At 46.5% G+C, this 11,818-nt stretch overlaps 1 long non-coding RNA gene across 1 annotated transcript; it reads right to left on the bottom strand.

Moving 5' to 3' along the window:
• Positions 1-4,448: 4,448 nt before the first annotated feature.
• LOC145722304 (uncharacterized) lies at positions 4,449-11,457 on the bottom strand. Its single transcript, XR_014146459.1, has 2 exons — positions 11,225-11,457; positions 4,449-6,088 (listed from the first exon to the last, which is right to left on the bottom strand). It is a non-coding gene; the product is annotated as an uncharacterized LOC145722304 (long non-coding RNA).
• Positions 11,458-11,818: the final 361 nt, after the last annotated feature.

The raw sequence follows: 11,818 nt of genomic DNA, 5'->3' as shown, positions 1-11,818 counted from the left end.
GAGATGATTGAGGCCTAGGGAGGGTAATTCACTTGCCCAATTTCATCCAGCTAGCCAGTGGTGAAGCTGGCCTGGAATCCCAATAATTGAATCAAGAGCTCTGGGCTGCATCTGTCTGTAGACGCCCATCCACGTCAGCTCTCAGAGCCTGAAGGTGGATGCTTATTTTCTTCTGAAAACGGGCTGCTGAAGCCCGACTTCCAGGTATCGGCGCAGAGAAGAGAGAAAACCACCTGGGTCTGCAGCCAGCACTTGGACCAGGCCCTTCAGAGAGTCACTGGGCCCCGGTTAGGATCACAGAGGTTCACTTCCTGTGAATTCGGACCCTGCATCTGCCCAAATAGGGCAAAGAAAGGAATGCCAATTTCAACATCCTACTCTGTAGAAATCCCTGGTGCTTTCCTCCCCAACCCCACCTTAGTAACATCTTACTTGAGAAGGGCTTCATAATGAGTTGAAAGGCAACGCTGCATTTCTCAGTAAGAGTATTAAACTCTTGTCAAACAATGATCTATAATTAGTCACTAAAAATTACTTCATCTAAAACAATTTGCGTGTCTGTGGATTTGTGTGTGTGTCTGAGTGTGTGTGGTCCAATCAGCATTAGTGAAGGGAAGGCCACAGACCAGACCAGCTCACAGGGGGAAGAATGTTAAAGGGAAGAAGAATTCCGAAGGCAGAGGTTGGGCCCGAGCTGTTCGGGCCCGCAGTGGCTCCTGGCGGCCTGCAGAATCCTGCTTTGGGGCGCTGCGGGGGGAGCCTGCACCGCCCCCCTCCCAGCTCAGCTGTGCCCAGAACCCAGGACTTAAGCATGAGGGGTCCCTGCTGCCCCTTTCTTTGGTTCCTGCCAGCCCTGTGGTAGGGGTCGGTTTGGGGCAGCTTCCCAGAGAGGCAGCTGGGCCACAGCCCGGGCCTCAGAGCAAACGGTAAGAGGGTATGATGACGGGGATAAGCGTTACCAGGTATGGACTCTCCCATTTCGTCTTTGAAGGTAGAACACAGGCTAGACTAAGGAGGACGTAATTTGCTGAAGGTCACACCGCTTATAAACTGTGGAGCTGGGATTTGAACCCAAGGCATATATACATGCAGCACCAGCCAGAGCTGGCCTCCCTAAGCCCTCAGCCTCGGGGGCACCATGAGAGAGTATCAGAGGGTTTGCTGGATACAGAGATGACTGGTATGTGAGCTCCCATGGGACAAGCAACCGGAGGGCAGGACTGGACAGCCAGTGGGCAAAGCCTCCCTGGGAGCTGACGGTCCTGACGCCCGGGGAGGCGCACGGCTCAGAGCACAGAGGCTTCCCAGTTCCGGCTTGGGACGTAAGCCCTGAGCCAGGCTGCCTGGGTCCACTCAGCCCCACCCCCGACGTTTGTGTGAGGACAAATGGAGGCCACAGAGCATATGTCTAAAAGTTTAAAATATCTTAAAGTTTTCAATCCAGCTAACACACTGTCAAGTAAAACACGTTCTCTCCTCCTACCTTGACACAGGAACCTTCACGAAGACCTGGGGGGCCCGGTGTGGATTTCACATCCTCGCAGTCCACAGAGTCCTCTGTCTGGATGAGGAGCTGTGGGGAAAGTGGCCCCTTCTCTCCCAGGCCCTGCTGTGCCGTACCTCCTGAGGGGCCTTCCCCACAGCACGCGGACCCCGGGACTGCACATTCAAGCTCTGCCCAGGCCTTTTGCCAAAAGCTGCCACTGGGCCACCATTTGGGCTCACTCAGGGGTGCAGTCCACTCTCAGGAAGATGAACCCAGGGAAGAGGCCCTGGAAACAGCCTTGTGGCCCTTTGGGCCGGGAATTCCACAGTCCCAGGTGCCCAAGCGTGGTGTACGAGGGGCCTGGGGGGCTTTCTCCTCGGCCCCACGGATCCTGTGCCCTGGGGGCAGGGACGGCCCCAGAGCAGGGGCTCAGGGAAGAGGTCCCTCCAGTCTGAGCCTAAGGATGTTGTCGCCGCCAAGCCCTTATTGTGAAACTTTGAGTCTGCTCGTTAATCTCTCTGCGCCTTGTTTTCTGCGTCTGGACAATGGAGATGAAGACAGCAAGGAGTAACAGGAATACACGAGCTTATTCTGAACGGGCCAAGTGTGGAGGGCAGTGCTGGGCAAAGCGTGAGTGAGTGCTGTCCATTAAGTGTAATTATTACTTGGACCCAGGCGTCCTCAAAGTCGTTAACAGACTGAGTGCTCTGTGGAGACCTAGAGAATTCCAAGAACCAGGTACTCTGGCTACCTGATCTGTCGTCAGGCCGGAGCTCGTGACTGTGACAGAGACCGTGGAAGGCCGGGAACAGAAGGGAATGGGATAGAAGGGAGGGTCGGTATTTGCTGCCAATTTGTTCAGAGAGTGTTTCTGGGGCAGGTACTCTTCTAGGCACTGTTCCAGGTAACAGGACTGAGCAAGACAGACAGGATCCCCAACTTCATTCGTCCTTCCTTCTTGGGGTAGGGGAGGGGCATAGAAGGAAGATATTTAACAAGAAAGCAATGAAGTAAACATGAGCCATGCAGACAAAGATAAGGGGCGTGAAAGAAATCCAATAGGGTTAATTGAGAGTGAACAGCTAATGATGGGAGGTGGCGAGGATGAACTGCATGCAGTAGGCTAGTCCCTCATGGCCACTGAGGAGGAGACATTAAAGCTGAGACCTGAGGGGGCGCCTGGGCGGCTCCGTCCATGACTCTTGATTTCGGCTCAGCTCAGGTCTTGATCTCAGAGTCTTGGGATCCAGCTCCGTGTCAGGCTCTGTGCTCAGCAGTGGGTGGGCGGTGGGGTGGGCCTACTTCAGATTCTCTCTCCCTCTGCCTCTCCTCCTGCTCACGTTCACAAGCACGCAATCTCCCTCTCTCTCTAAAATAAATAAAAATCTTAAAAAAAAAAAAACAAAGAACAACTGACACCTGAATAATTAGGAGGAACCAGCTGTATAAAGAATCAGGAAAAGGCTATTCCAAGAAATGAAGTTGGCTAGTGCCAGGGCCCTGAGCTTGTCGTGTGCTGGACACAATACGAGAAACAGAAGACCTGTGTCACTTAAAGGTAGTGAGCAAAGGGAAGAATGACAGGAGACAGAAGTTAGAAAAGCAGAGGGGGACCCGGGGATGCACTTCTCAGAGCTTAATATGCCCCCACACACCCTGGGGATCCTGTTAAAGCACAGTTTCAGATTCCACAGGTCTGAGGTGGAGGCCTGAAATTCTGCGTCCCTAACGTGCTCCCAGGTTGGGCCAATGCCACCGGTCCGTGGACCACACTTTGAGAAGCAGGGCTTTAGGCCACAGATTCTATCGTAACTATATTGAGAAGACTTTGGGTGACCTTAAGCAGGGATGTGACGCAGTCTGGCCGTATTTTTCAAGCTTGCCCCGGCTGCAGCGTGGAGGCCAGGTCAGGGGTAAGATAAAAGCCTGGACACCAGTGGGGATGCAATTGGAGTGGCCCAGGTGGAAGGTGGGGGCGGCCCGCCTGGGGCTGGGCACTGCGAGCTACAGAGAAGTAAGTGCAGAGCAGGTCAATGAGCCTAAGTCACGAACTGGGTGAGTGAAACACAGAACGCCAGCATGACGACTCCTAGGTCTGAGGCCTGAGCCAAAGCTGCCGTGGTGCCTTCACTGGTGTGGCCGAGGCTAGGGCTTTGTTAAAAAAACAAAAACAAAAATTAAAAGCCCAGAGTTCCAGTGTGAGATGGTAGTCACAAATTCAAGCGGAAATGTTGAGTCAGATAGATGAATCTTGAACTCAAGAGTGAATCTGGGGCTTTCGAGCATTAGGAGCGCTGGTTTGCGGATGGTGTTTTAAAGCCACAGGACAGGATGGGCTTGCTTACGGAGACCGTGTAGCAGAGGAGGAGATGTGGGAGCTGACGCCACAGGTTCCTGGCATCTAGAGGTCATGGGCGAAGGAGGAGCCAGAAAAGGAGGGTGAAGAAGGGCTGGGGGAGTGGGAGCATAGGAAAGTGGTGTGGCGGGCCTAACAGAGGACCCCAGAGTTACCGTCACCCTACTCCATGGAACCTGTGACTCTGTCACCAGATGTGGTAAAAAGGACTAAGCAGATGCAGTTAAGGCTAAAGAGCTTGAGGGGAGAGCTTATTCTGGATTATCTGGGTGGACCCAATCTAACCACTGGAGTCTTTAAAACTAAAATGGAAGATAGGAGAGGGGGTCAAAGAGATGGAAGAAGAGGAGCAAGAGATTTGAAACACGAGGAAAACTTGACCCAGGATTGCAGGCTTTGAAGATGGAGAAGCCAATTCCAGAACATAGGAATGGCCCTCAGCAGGCAGCTAGCAAAGACATAGGACCCAATTCCCACAACGGCAAGTATTGAATTCTGCAGAAAACCTGAATGAGCACGGAAACAAAGTCTCCCCTAGAACGTCTAGCAAGGAACACAGTGCTGCTAGCACCTCGATTTTAGCCAGAGACCTGTGTTGCGCAAAGATAAATTTGCATTGTTTTTATTTCATTTAAATTCAACTTACAGTGTATCATTAGTTTCAGAGGTAGAGGTCAGTGATTCATCAGTTGCATATAACACCCAGTGCTCATTCCATCACATGCCCTCCTTAATGCCCGTCATCCGGTCACCCCCTCCCCCACCCCCTCCCCTCCAGCAACCCTTACTTAGTTTGTTTCCTAGAGTTAAGAGTCTCTCATGGTTTGTCTCCCTCTCTGGTTTCATCTCGTTTTATTTTTCCTTCCCTTCCCCTATGATCCTCCGTTTTCTTTCTTAAATTCCACATATGAATGAAATCATATGATGACTGCCTTTCTCTGATTGACTTATTTCACTTAGCATAACATACTCTAGTTCCATCCACGTCGTTGCAAACGGCAAGATTTCATTTGTTCTGATGGCTGAGTAGTATTCCATTGTATATATACATATATATGTATATATATATATATATACCACATCTTCTTTATCCATTTGCATTGTTTTAAGACACTAGTTTGTGATGATTTGTTACTGCAGCAATAGAAAATGAATTCACGTGGTTTAGAAGCCAAAGAGGAAATCACTTCGGGGGGGGAAAAGGGAGCTATCAGCTGTGTCAAAAGCTGTGTGAGGTTGAGTAAGGGGACGACAGGTGTGAGCTCTGGATAGGGCAACACAGGCTTGTTGTCGACCTTGACAAGCTGTCTCAGCAGAGTGGTGAGGTCAGAGACCAGGCTGGAGTGGGTTGAGGAACAAAGGGCAGGGTGAGGAAGTGGGGCAGTGAACACAAACAACTCTGTTGTAAACTTTGGTTGCGAAGAGAAGGAAGCAAATAGGCCAGTACTGGAGAAGGCTGTGGGTTTATCCAGGAGTTTTGTTTTCCTCATCTTAGCGGGAGCCAGAGAGCTGGTTTGTTTGCTAGAGGAATCAACCTAGTAAGAGTAGTTAGGTTTGCAAGGGGGTGGGGGTGGAGATCAAGAGCAAAGTCCTTGCAAGAGCAATAAGAGGAGCCTGACCCCGGGTACAAGTGAAGGGAGGAAAGAGCTGGAAGGGAAACAAAGACACGCACAGGGGCAAGACGGGTTGTAGTCGTGTGTGTGTGTGTGTGTGTGTAGAGGGAGGTGTGTCGGAGGTTTAAGGAGACAGAAAAAGACACAGAATGGTTTTTCTTGGAATGTGGGAAGCCCCCTGATGCCAGAAGGCGAGCAGTGTTGCTCCAGGAAGGAACTGGCCTTCGCTGTCTCTCTTCTGCCCCTGACGCTGAGACTGTGAGGGGTCTGTCGGGTCCAGGTTGGGCCCCCGGGTATGTTCTGTCCTAGACCTATAACCCTACACGACTTTCTTAGTTGGCTGGAGCCTCCAGTTTCTTTAGCTTCTGCATTTTAATCAGGCGTGGCCCCCCTACTTCCTGCCAAGGAAAGAGCATCTGCCGAAGTGCTCCATGGCCTGCCGAGCACTGTATTTCTGGATGGGTGGGGTCCGTCCTATAGCACCGAGGCACCGTGGAGATCCCTCGAAGGCTGGAGATGCATGCAGGGGAGGGCTCGGCAGCCTGAGACCACTCCCTTCCGAGGCGTGGGCAATTCCTTCCACCTCCACCCAGTCCTGAGAAAAACTCAGGTTTGAGTTTGCTCTCCTGGTACCTGGAACAAAGAGAGTAATAATCTGGGTTGGGGCTTGCTCTCCATGGGGAGCTCCTCCAGCCCTAACGTCTGCAGCTATCATCTGGCCCATCCTGCCCTCCCGCTTGCTGAATGTCTGCTCTCCAGGATCACCCCAGAGCGGCAGGAAGCACGCTAACTTCGGTTCCCTGGGAGAGCTCTCTGCTGGGTTAGGACTTGTTGTGGAGGTGGTTTGGAGAAGGGCTACTTTGTAAAAAATTAAATACGCCTCACTGTGATGAAAGAGAGAGAACATTCTCCCAGCGGAAAGCAGGGATCAGAGAGCAAGAGGACATCGTCCAAGGTCAGACACAAGTCAGCTGAGGAACTGTGAGTCCAAATCAGGTCTATTTGACACCAAGCTCATGTTTTTTCCCCCACCATATAACACCGCCTTCCTGGATCCAACAAACCTGCACGCTTCCAGGAAAGGGAAGAGGAGGCAAAGTACCCGTGGCATTTACAGAGTGCTTGCATACCAGGGGTCATGTGTCTGTTCTGACCCTCTCTGCAGGGGCGGTGGGGGGAAGGCACACCTCTGGGTGGCTGAGAGCCTCTCAGTGTAACACAAACAGAGGTGGTTTTGTGACTAACCCCTGGCAATCAGAGATCTATGGGAAACGGGTATGCTCTAGCACGGAAGCTACGCTAAGGTCAACATTCGGTCCTGGTAGCCTAAGACAGAAGATCCGGGAACAATAACAGGGCACTATGTTCTTTTCTGCAACCACGTTCTCTACTCCTCCTGCCAGTCCCCCCCCCCTTTTTTTTTTCACCAAAGTAGGACACAGTAGACAAAAGAAAATTTTCAGGGGAATGAAGATGGAAAGGAACCCCTTCAAAACTCACAGAAACATTCAAATGGTAGAAAAAGAAGTAAACTGATCTTGAGCTGATTCCCAAGGAAAGTGTTTGTAGTTTGTGTCTAGCCAAGTGAATTGCTTGCTAAAACCCAAACAAATCAAATCCAAAAATCAACTCTTCGTATTCCTCCGAGGAATCCAGAGTCTCTAAAGCATAATATTCACAATGTCCAGCAGGTAATCCAAAATTATTTGACACATGAAGAGACAAGGAAATGTGGCCCATTCTCAGTAGAAAACAACCACAAATGACTCAGATGCTGGAATCAGGAAACAAGACTTGGAAGCAGCTATATGTCTATGTTCAGTGATGTAAGGAAAAATATGCTTGCAATGAAGAGAAGGGTAGGGAATCTCAGGGAAAAAGAAATCATAAAACATAACTAAATGGCAATTCTAGAACAAAAAATTGCAAGCTATGAAATAAACTCAAAATTACAATATCCAAAATAAAAAAAAATTATATAATGGGCTTCACAATAGACATGACTCAAAAAAAATTCAGCGAACTCAAAGCTAGACCAACAGAAATTAACAGAGAGGGAAAGCAAAAAAAAATTTTTTTTTAATCAGAAAAGGGGACGCCTGGGTGGCTCAGTCGTTAAGCGTCTGCCTTCAGCTCAGGTCATGGTCCCAGGGTCCTGGGATCGAGCCCTGCATTGGGCTCCCTGCTCGGCGGGAAGCCTGCTTCTCCCTCTCCCACTCCCCCTGCTTGTGTTCCCTCTCTCGCTGTGCCTCTCTCTGTCAAATAAATAAATAAATCTTTTTAAAAAAATCAGAAAAGACTTTCAGACACCTATGGAACTCATGCAGCACATGTCTAACATACTTATAACTGGAGTCACAGAAGAAGAATGAGAAAATGGAACAAAAATATTTGAAGAAACAGTGGCTGAACCCTTTCCAAATATGGTGAAAGACATAAATTTATAGATTGAAGAAGCTCAGTGAACCTGAGGCAGGGTAAATATCTTGAAGAGAACTATGCCTAGGCATCAAACCGTTGAAAAGCAAAGAGAAAGAGAAAGCAGTCAGAGAAAAACAACATGCTACATACAGAGGAACAGTGACATGAATGACTGTTACCAGAAGCCACGGAAATATCTTTAAAGTGCTGAAAAGGGGGAAAAAAAGTGTAATTCTAGAGCTAGTGAAAATATTCTTCAAGAATGAAGCCAAAGACAATTTCAGATAAAATAAAATTAAGAAAACTCATTGACAACAGAGCTCCAGTCCAAGAAATGATGAAATTCTTGATGCTAAAGGAAAACATTACCAGATTGACATTCAGATCTTCAAGAAGGAATGAAGAGCTTCGGAAATGGAACCATCTCGACGGAAGAGTTTATTTTTCCTCTTAATTCCTTTAAAATATGTATGACTCTGAAGCAAATAAATATTTTCTTGTGGGTTTTATAACATAGGTCGATATAATTAATATACATGACACTATAATATAAAGCATGAGACAGCACACTTTTCCAGGAAAGGGTAAGAAGGTAAATGCTGTGGCTTTGAGGGCCACAGGGTCTCCGTCACAGGTGCCCAACCCTGCCCTGTAGTGTGAGAGCAGCCACAAACACAAGCCAAGGTGCCTGGCGAGGCTCCAATAAAACTCTAGGTACAAAAATAGGCAGCAGGCTGGATCTGGCTCACTCACCACAGGTTTGTCCACCCCTGGCATAAAGGAAAATGGCAGTAGGATGGCAAAAGGCTTTATACAGGGCCAAAGTTTCTGCATTTAAATGAAGTGGTACAATATTAATTCTAAGTGGACTGTGAAAAGTCAGTGTCTCTCAATAGTGGCAGTATGGACCTTTTCAGTCAGATCATTCTTCACTGTGCATGCGTGCGTGCGTGTGTGTGTGTGTGTTGGCAGGGGATGTCTTGAGCACTGGAGGATGTTGAGTAGCATCCTTGGCTTCAACCCACTAACTGCCAATGGCATCACTCTCCCCAGTGACAACCAAAACTGTTTCCAAACACTGCCAACTGTTCCCTGGTTAACATTAACAACCAGTGCCCTAAAGCAACCACCAGAAACTCCAGAGATAGAACTAAAAAGCCAGCAGGTAAATTGAAATAGAAGTCTAGGGGCGCCTGGGTGGCTTAGTCCATTAAGCATCTGACTCTTGATTTTGGCTCAGGTCATGGTCTCAGGGTGGTAAGATGGAGCCCCATGTAGGGCTCAGCGTGAGTCTGCTTGAGATTCTCTCTCTCCTTCTCCTGCCCCTCCCCCTGCTCATGCTCTCTAAACAAACAAACAAATAAAATCTTTTAAAAAATTAAATAGAAGTCTAGAAAACATTTAAATAGTCCAAAAGAAGGCAAGAAAGGAAAGCTTCCTCCCTTGTGTATTCCTCTCTCTTTCAAAGGAAAAAAGGGAGGAAAAACAGAAAATAAATAACAAAATGATAAATATAAATCCAACCATCTCAATATTGCATTGTATGTTAATGAGGGCTAAACACTCCAATTAAAAGGCAGATATTGTGAGAATGAATGAATAAAAAGCAAGACCCAACTCTATGCTGTCTCAAGCAACTCACTTCAAATATGAGGGCACAAATAACTTGAACGTAAATGAACAGGAAAAGATATACTATGTAAACAGTAAGCAAGAGAAAACTATAGAGAGTATATTGAAGATATACAGATAAAATCAAATTCAAGGTTAAAGAGGGTTACTAAGATAAAAAGGGATATTTTGTAATGTAAAAAATAAAAGGAAGATGAAAGACCTGTACCCCCAGAACTATAAAATACTGATGAAAAAACTGAAGATGACACAAACAAATGGAAAGATAGTCCATGTTCATGGTCTAAAGAACCAATATTGTTAAAATGTCCATATTACCCAAAGCAATCTATAGATTCAATGCAATCTCTATCAAAATACCAACATTTTTCACAGAATGAGAACAAATAATCCTAAAATTTGTATGGAACCACAAAAGACACCAAATAGCCAAAGCAATCTTGAGAAAAAACAAAGCTGGAGGTATCCTAATCCCAGATTGCAAGATATACTACAAAACTGTAGTCATCAAAACAGTGTGGTACTGGTACAAAAACAGACACATAGATCAACAGAATAGGATAGAGAGGCCAAAAATAAACCCATGCCTATATGGTCAATTAATCTATGACAAAAGAGGCAAGAATATACAATAGGGAAAAGACAGTCTCTTCAACAAATGGTGTTGGGAAAATTGGACAGCTACATGCAAAAGAATGAAACTGGACAACTTTCTTATACCATACACAAAAATAAAATGAGTAAAAACCTAAATTTGAGACCTAAAACCATAAAACTCCTAGAAAAAAACATAGGCAGCAATTTCCTTGACATCAGCCATAGAATCATTTTTCTAGATATGTCTTCTCAGACAAGGGAAACAAAGCAAAATTATTGGGACTACACCAAAATAAAAAGTTTTTGCACAGCGAAGGAAACCATCAACAAACAATAAGACAACCTACTGAATGGGAGAAGATATTTGCAGATGATATATCCTATAAGGGACTAATATCCAAAATATATAAAGAACTTACACAACTCAACATGCAAAACAAACAAACAAACAAACAAAACAACCCAGTTAAAAAATGGACAGAGGACCTGAATAGACATTTAATTTTTTGTCTATTCAATTGTCTATTTAATTGTCTATTAATAATAGACAATAGCTCTGGGAAAGGGTCCAGAGGAGAGGGTCTGGGAAGGACTCTGCAGCTGCCTCTCGGCCTCTGTCCAGGACCGCTGCTTCAGATCTGGGCTGTAGGCACGGAGCTCTGGTCAGTGACAGAGCGGCGGCGGCATTAGGAATCCCCTCCCCTGCCTCATTCTCTACTCGCCCCTTAGCTCTCAGCTCAGGGAAGCTTCTCTGACACCTTCTGTATTATTTTATTCGGGATACTCCATAGCTCTCCTTCATGACCTTTTCACGCTTTAAAATTATAGATTTATTGGTGCAATTCTTTGATCTGCATCTCTTCCTCTAAACTGTAAACTTGAGAGCAAGGGCCACGTCTTGTGCTCACCACCAGGGGCAGATTCAGGTTTTGTGGGGACGGAAGATTTTTATCGTTTGGGGAGGGGGACCCTCTTTAAGAAAATAAATATATAATTATAAAGCTCAAATTAACTATAAATAAATATTCACTTAGAGGGAGCATTGGAATTGCCACGAACTCCTAGAGCTTAGGAGATGTTCTGAGGAGCTCACTTAGACAATTTAGTTGACATACTTACATAGAAATGCTTCCTGGTGGTAACCAGGCTTCCTCTGGCTACTTCAAACATCCCACATTTCCCAGCGCTCACAAGGACTGGGCAAGTGAGGAGCCTGAAGCTTCATCTTCATTAGCTGCTCAGTACGTCCATCTCTGTTCATCACCATGTCCCCAGTACCTAGCACCATGCTGTATATACAGTAGATGCTCAAGGATTCACAGCTGCTGTAATGGTAATGATTATCTTTCTTCTTGCCCACATCTGAGTGTTGACCAGGATATGCAAAGACAAGAGAGGAGAAGAGAGATCTCATCTCATCTCACACCACCAGTAAATGGGTGAAGTAGACAACCACAAGTGTGATTACTTTTTAGGACTAGATTAATATGTCACCAGAAAGGACAGGAAGGTGGGTAACTTTTGTTCCAGATGGCAAGGCAAAGTTGGGAAGAGAAGACCAGGAAGGTCAGTTGGGAAAATTCAGGCCCACAAAGTGGCTGATGGGGCATTTTATGTTTTTATGAAAGTACAGTAGCAGATAACACATTCAAACTTCCATTTTACTTGATTTTTAAAATATTTTATTTATTTATTTGAGAGAGAGAGAGCATG

The sequence above is a fragment of the Leptonychotes weddellii genome, chromosome 6 (assembly GCF_054177405.1).
Source record: "Leptonychotes weddellii isolate Sample4059 chromosome 6, ASM5417740v2, whole genome shotgun sequence".
NCBI classification, from domain to species: Eukaryota; Metazoa; Chordata; class Mammalia; order Carnivora; family Phocidae; genus Leptonychotes; species Leptonychotes weddellii.
Note: the sequence above shows the minus strand (reverse complement) of the source record. Positions and strands in the feature narration are given on the sequence as shown.